General features: G+C 43.2%; 1 long non-coding RNA gene across 1 annotated transcript; it reads left to right on the forward strand.

Moving 5' to 3' along the window:
• Nucleotides 1-296: 296 nt before the first annotated feature.
• LOC141084622 (uncharacterized) lies at nucleotides 297-7,212 on the forward strand. The gene is made up of 2 exons (XR_012231058.1): nucleotides 297-793; nucleotides 3,929-7,212. It is a non-coding gene; the product is annotated as an uncharacterized lncRNA (long non-coding RNA).
• Nucleotides 7,213-8,059: the final 847 nt, after the last annotated feature.

Raw genomic sequence — 8,059 nt, forward strand, 5'->3', positions numbered from 1 at the left:
TGAAACTGAATGGGAGGAGACACAGATTAGATATTACAAAAAACTTTTTGACAGTGCAGCTGATCAGTGAGTGGAACAGGCTGCTACGAGAGGTGGTGAGTTCTCCTTCAATGGAAGTCTTCAAACAGAGGCTGGACAGACATCTGTCTGGGATGATTTAGTGAACCTGCTTTGAGCAGGGGGTTGGACCAGATGACCCAGGAGGTCCCTTCCAACTCTACCATTCTATGATTCTATGAAATTTTAAGGGCCCCCCAAAAAAGGGTGCATAATCGTCTAATCCAGTGATAGGAACTGAAGGAGTTAAATTGAGTTCTGTCTATGTTGCATTCTCTTGTTTAAAACCTTATCGGTTCTTCGAGGAGATGTCTCAGACATCTCCCTTGTGAACCAAGGTCAAATACCTCTGCTTTTTCGCCTAAATGACTTTCTTTGTCGAAAACAAGTTGTAAAATCATTTGTACTGCGCATGTCTGTAAATGTCTAAATTCTTTACTATAAAAGACGGAAGCCTAACTGATAAGCCAGAGGCGTCTTGGAGGCATCCTGAGTGGTATTATACAGCTGGTGTCTGTGTAGTTCTTCTCGACGGAGCTGATTTAATTAGAGACATATGATGCTTCACACCCAAGAACATCGGTCCTTCAGATGAAAGAGTAATCTGAGGGATCCCGACAGTTTCCTGGCGCCCGAAACAGGGACCTGATATAGGCACCTCTCCAAGACTACCCGATCTACAGACCACTCCAGTTACTGATGAAATTGTGAACAGCAGACCTAAACACCTGGCCAGGTAAGAGATCAATTTTTCTCTTCTCTGCTCTTCATAATCTATCATTATAACTAAGGTCCGTATAAAGGGGAATCTAGTAGAGGAGGGGGCCGTAAAATCAGGTCCATATAAGAACTCTGAGGAAATCGGGTGTGACACGCATATGTAATTTCTGCTCGAATGAGAGGTTACTGTAGGTTCTGTGTGTGCACAGCTATTTTTAGAAAAAGAGCTGATGCAAATCAAAATGGGAGAGGTCTGACATTATGGAATATAAGGCTGGGTGAACAGTTCATACTGCGCAGCCCGGACGGACAAGTTTTTCACAATAGACGGTTCCGCACTAGGAATAGAGGAGGTTGTTGAATGGCTACTTTGATTTGAAAGGTTGTGGAAAGTAGAAAAATAAGCTGCACAGTAGGTATTCATTCAAAGAGTGGTGATATTGCCTAACTGGGTCATGTGACAGCGTCCTTTCGGGGAGGTCACCGCCTAAGCGTAAATCAACACCCTTTACGAATAAACCTTGTGACAGATAAGAGTGTGACCGAATGAGCACAGGACCGTGAAATGAGCCTGTGACAGGATATGACTGAAGAACCCCAGTAGATGGACACTTTATTTACAATCCTGTGTGTTGTGGGAGTATTTCTGTTCGGATGCTACATAGCATATAAGTACACGAAACACGTAGTACACCGAGGAACAGACACTCCATTTAGCCTGTTAGCACCTTAGGAAGAAGGTAACGAGGTATAGTAGAGCCTAGTCTTGAGCTTACCCAATACACCACCTAAGGCAGGGGACTAACAGGAAGACAACAAGAGAGACAGGATAAGAATAAAAGATAAGATGGGGAACAGTCAGGGAAAGATACCTGAAGAAGGAAATCGGTTATGTGATATAATTGAGGATAGATATGGAAGTAGTGCAGCAAAGAACCTGGAAAAAGTATTAATCAAATCCAAAGTGCAAGATAGGCAGGCTGTGTGAATCCTTGTATATATGTCTATGAGAACCTCTGAATAAGATGAGAGATGAGTAATTGAGTATAAAAAAAAAAAAATCAGTGAATGAGCACGTATGAATGAATCATCACACATCATTTTTGTGTCAAGAGATTTGTGACCTTTCTAGTTGTGGTGGAATCCCGGACAGATGCGTTATAGATATTTCAAATCTACATCTGAGACTGAATGAATTGAGTAATGATATAGTTCGTGTTATATGTGGCATTACATTGTAAAGTTTCCTGAATGCATGTGGCCAGAAAAAGGGCAAGGCATGGTTAATCTCATTATACAGTTATCTGCCCTTACAGTGAAATCCCGTGATTTTGAGTTTCTTTGTAGAAATTGATTTTGATAAGTCTAAAGAACTACAGAATTCTGTGAAGGACGACGCTGCATTCTGATGGGAGGGGGGAATGATACCGCTGCATAGTTTTTCTTCTCCCTTCGCTCTTATCTCTGCTGAGTGTGAGCTGTGCTCAAAATTCTCTGTAATTCTATCCGTAAGGAACGCGCTGAAAGATTTGTGCATTTTAAAGCAACAGTACTTAATTGAAGATTGGAAGTTAAAAGTAAGATATGGTGCCTAATTTAGAAGGGAATTGTAAGTGATTGTTTGGTCATTGTAAGTGATTGCTTGGTCATTAATGTGTTTGAACCTGCTTCTAGTTGTGTGATTGATTTGTATAGCAAATTGTGTCAAATTACAAGAGACAGAGAAGGAAGGAAGCAGTAAAACAAGTGGGACAAATATTGAAAAAGGCAAAAATACCAGAGTGTGAATGTTTGGATGTACAAAAAGGCACAGACAAGTGAAGAAAATAGCAAGTGAATAAATGATGCTTGAGAATGTGCAGCAGTATGGAAGGTGTATTATGAATGTTTGATTGACAAAGTGTAACCAGAGACCCAGACAAAACAGATGGACTTGTAAACACTGTGGTCAGACTCAGACAAACCCAGACTGAATAGCTACTTGTGTGACCTGTGCTACTGACCTAAGAGAATTGCACTAAATCCTATCCAGACAAGATCATAAGAAGCTGACATAATAGTGTGGATAGTGGGTAGTGGGGACATTGGCCCTTGAGGAGTAAGCTGACAGTAGACATCAGACGGCCAACCCCATCAGGACCTAGAAGTGTGACTAGAATAAGAAAGATGCAGGTGTATTATCCCTGGAGCCCCTCTGACCAGCTAGCTTTGCTGAAGCAGCTGCCTGCCCCTGAAGACCAACCATTCCCGTTTTACAGACACATAAAGGAAGTACAGCAGACATATAAGTGTACCTGGGCAGACTTAGAGAGGTTGGTGAGTTTAAAGGCAGGTGACGCACTAGATCATATAATTAAGACACACACAGATGTGACAAAGAATCAGGCTTGGGGCATGGATGATAAATCTGCACGATCTGGGGAGACGTACTGTGAGTCACTAAGACAATGGGCTGCAGTGGAACAATCAGAGCAGTCTGTACTCCTGACTAATGTGACACAGCAAAGAGGAGAGAGAGTAGAGATATACCTTGGACGGTTACAGCTGAAATGGGCAGACATGGGGTACATTTGCATAAACCCACTTGATGTTAGAATACTGGTGGATGCATTCATTGACGGTATGAACAAAGACTTACGAGACGCAGTACAGACAGTCAGACCTGAATGGAGACATGTAGATCCGAAAGACCTCCTTAAGGTAGCTAAAGAAATTGAGCAAACAAGGATAATAAAACGACCTGTCATGTATGCTGGAGCACAAGGAAAAAAGTGGAGACGTAATAGGGAAGGCATGTGAGATGACACTGACGTTTCTTTTGACAATCTATTCCCCACATGACATCCATGCCATACTCCTACAAGTTCAACCAAAACATCTGTCTAGGGCCAGACAGCTCCGACTTGAGTGTGCTCTACTAATTCCTGAGTATGTCACTCCTCAAAAGATGTAACGTTCTGAATCCAGCCACCCTCCTGCCTGTGGATTCAGAAAAGGGGGAATTGGTGACCGTATTGGCAAGTGAGGAAGGATACTTTGACATGACGCATGAACATGTCTGCATAGAACTGATGAGTCAGGAGACAGTTGGGTTTGCACACATTCATGAAAAACCTGTTCCTAATGCAGACTTTGAGTTTCTTTTTTGCAGATGGCCCCAGATACCACCAGGATGGACGATTCTACACTGGATATGCAGTAGTATCCTCACATGAGGTAATCCGAGCGGAACCACTCTCTCCTCACATGTCGGCGCAGGAGGCAGAGTTGAAGGCACTCACTGAGGCGTGTAGAGCCGCTGCAGGTAAAGTCGCTAATATTTTCACAGATTCGAAGCCCATTAAAAATGCAGAGCTGGTGAAACAATTGATGGAGGCATTGATGTTACCAGTCCAGGTTGGCATTGTCAAGGTAAAAGCACACACAAAGGTGACTCCGTGGAGGTAGAGGGCAATAGAAGGGCGAACGAGGCTGCTAAAATAGCACAAGGCGGCCTAGAGAGAGCAGTGGACGGTGGCGGGGAGTCAGCGTATTCCAGCCACATTGGGTCTAGATGTCCTGAAATCCCTCCAGCAAAAGGCTGCCCAAACAGAGAAGGTACACCGGGGGAGACTGGGAGCTGAGCTGAACTCAAATGGAGTATGGGAGAATAAGGATAAAATGTGCCCACCAAAGTCCCTGTTCCCAATCATGGCGCAAGCAGCACATGGCCCCAATCACACCTCAAAAAGTCACATGTGTGCCATGGTAGATGCCTTCTGGATCGCTCCTGGCTTCAGTTGCGCAGCCGCGAAACTTGTACAATCATGCCTCATCTGTGCACAGCACAACCCAGGTAAAACAGTAAAAGTCCCTAAGAAAGCGACACCTAGGCCTCTCTACCCGTTTCAGAGACGGCAGATTGACGACATACAGCTACCAAGGTAGGAGTGTATGCAAATATCCTAGTATGTGTAGATCTCTTCTCTGGATGGCCAGAGGCCTACCCGGTGAAAACGGCTACAGCTCGAGCCACTGCAAAGACACTGGTGATGGAACTAGTACCACGATTCGGTGTCCCTGAAACAATTGAATCAGACAGAGGTACACACTTTACTGCTGAGGTAATGCAAAATGTAATGCAAATGATAGGTGTAGAACAAGCATTTCATACACCCTACCACCCACAGAGTTCAGGGAAGGTAGAAAGAATGAACGGGACACTGAAATTGAAAATACAGAAAACCATGGAGCAGACCCATAAACCACGGCCAGAGTGTCTCCCATTAGCATTATTCTCAGTAAGGTACACACCCACGGGGAAAGCTAAACTGTCACCCTTCGAGATACTGTTTGGAAGACCACCGAACACAGGGTTGTACTACCCACAGGTCTTAACACTTAATGTGGATAATTTGACAAGTTATGTAATCCAGTTGCAAAAGCATTTAACTCAAATGCATTCTCTAGTTTTCTCTTCCATTCCAGATCCAGATAGTGTGGAAGGAACTCACTGTCTACAACCTGGTGATTACGTATATGTCAAGAAACACTCCAGAAAGACCCTTGAACCCCGATATCAAGGACCTTACCAAGTACTCCTAATAACGCCTACTTCTGTTAAGTTGGAAGGACGACCAACCTGGATCCACGCATCGCATTGCAAACTAGCCACAGGAGTTAACAAAGCATAAGAGTGCATAATGTTTTGGTTTGGTTTTGTTGCATTATCTGTAATAATGGTAGCTGCGTGGGACAATCTAAATTCTCCAATGTCCTTGAATAATAAGTTTATACAACATCATGAAAAAATACTAAATGATTGGTCAAATCATTTGCTGGATCTGCACACATTCAGCAGTATCAGCCACTAGTATTCCGTTCCTTGTTATTCCTGTGCCACCCGAGGAATTATTTGCCTGGACCAGTTGTTCTGATACACTTGCTAATAATGCCACAAATAATGTGAAGTTATGGAACACAACTGTTGGTATACCTATTGTGGGATGGGTAGGATACCCTTGGTGGCAGGGTAATCTTTCAGGAAGTAATACATACCTTCAATATCTGGCATATAAAGGGGGGGCTTGGGTACCCAGGAATAGAACTCGATTAACCTACCTGGGGCAAATTCCAATGTATGGCCTACAAGTTAGTTTTAATGTAACTTCCCACTCTACTGATGCCTTCAAACCAATACTGCTAGAAAGAAGGTTGCATAACACGTCCTGGGAGTATTCCAATTTATTTCCCCAGGGCAATAATGAAACTTGTTTTAATATTTCAGGTAATATACCTTGCAACGAGTCATCTGAATATGAGAAAGGAACTCCCACCTGTGGAAATCCCGATGTAGGGTAGTGTAGCCCTTTAGGACAACTTCCAAATTGGTGTATGCTTCAGAATGTATCTGCGTTCATAGATTTAGTCCATAGACTGGTATTACAACATTCAGCCCTATGGGACCTACCTAGTGACATGTTCTGGGTATGTGGAGACAATGCATATAAATGGTTGCCAGTAGGGGTAAAAGGTGCTTGTACTCTGGGTCGTTTGACTCCAGCTACCTTTGTTATTCCGAATGACCAGTTGAATACTCAGAGCATACCTAAACACACGTTGTACAAAAGAGCTGCTGACAATACACCTCGCCTCTCTGGGAGACCACATATAGTGCAGATGAGTGTGGCCAATAAAATTGTCAGCTCTATTTTTATTTATCCTATGATTACTCAAATGTGGGATAAATTAGTCAGGGCTACAGATTACTTAGATGACCAAATATGGGATATATTGGATATATTGAACACCACCGTTGCTGTCCAAAATCATTGTTGTCTGTATCTTCGTAATATATGTGCTATTGAAACTTGTTTTTTGGTGTATCTCTGTATGCAAGAAAAGATGTAGAAATAGATAAGGAAGTTTGACTGTAAACAACAAGAATTTAACTATTATTCCTTTGAGTCCTAGATTGACATCTCATTTCTGGCATGAAGGAGCGTACTCTTGCAATGATGGACGTGGCTTCAGTATCTGGGGGATGGAGAAGGTAGAAGACCTGTCTCCCTCAGGCAACCCGTCGGCCTGGGATAGTACCTGGTGAACGAGCCACTATCCGCTGTTGTTGCAGGATCCAGTGTTCCAGATTGTGGAAAATGAAGATGTCAAAGGGGGGAATGATAGGAACTGAAGGAGTTAAATTGAGTTCTGTCTATGTTGCATTCTCTTGTTTAAAACCTTATCGGTTCTTTGAGGAGATGTCTCAGACATCTCCCTTGTGAACCAAGGTCAAATACCTCTGCTTTTTCGCCTAAATGACTTTCTTTGTCGAAAACAAGTTGTAAAATCATTTGTACTGCGCATGTCTGTAAATGTCTAAATTCTTTACTATAAAAGACGGAAGCCTAACTGATAAGCCAGAGGCGTCTTGGAGGCATCCTGAGTGGTATTATACAGCTGGTGTCTGTGTAGTTCTTCTCGACGGAGCTGATTTAATTAGAGACATATGATGCTTCACACCCAAGAACATCGGTCCTTCAGATGAAAGAGTAATCTGAGGGATCCCGACACCAGACTGATGCTAAAGGTGTGGTTGCCTGCTTTGAATGGTAATTTTTTCAAGGTTAATGCTTTGGTATTTGGAACCTACTATGTTTTCCTCAGATGCAGTTCTGTAGCGTAAAATTATTAACATTTGGGGTACTATGCCCCATACTCTGTGGCTGAAATTCAGTGTAATTTAATGTGGGAGTACTGCAGTTCAGGCTCTGAGACTGAAATTTTTATACTTCTTCTGAGGGTGTATTGTGCACCATTCTATGTGGGCTAAATTTTCAGGGCCCCACCAAAAAAGTTTGCATAATCGTCTAAACCACTCTGGTGTTAAAGGCTCTAATTCAGGCCTGGTTGCCTGCTTTGAACAGTATATAGAAATATGTATGATGGGTATATTGGCATGGACTATGGGATGAAGGATGTGTGATGGGTATATGGGCATGGGACTATGGGATGTAGGATGTGTGATGGGTATATGGGCACGGGACTATGGGATGGAGGATGTGTATGATGGGTATATGGGCACGGGCCTATGGGATGGAGGATGTGTGATGGGTATATGGGCACTCGACTATGGGATGGAGGATATGTATGATGGGTATATGGGCATGGGACTATGGGATCGTGGATATGTATGATGGGTATAAGGGCACGGGCCTATGGGATGGTGGATATGTATGATGGGTATATGGGCACGGGACTATGGGATGGAGGATGTGTGATGGGTATATGGGCACTCGACCAT

The sequence above is a fragment of the Dendrobates tinctorius genome, unplaced genomic scaffold, assembly GCF_039654945.1.
Source record: "Dendrobates tinctorius isolate UK_male_01 unplaced genomic scaffold, ASM3965494v1 ptg000025l, whole genome shotgun sequence".
Lineage (NCBI taxonomy): Eukaryota > Metazoa > Chordata > Amphibia > Anura > Dendrobatidae > Dendrobates > Dendrobates tinctorius.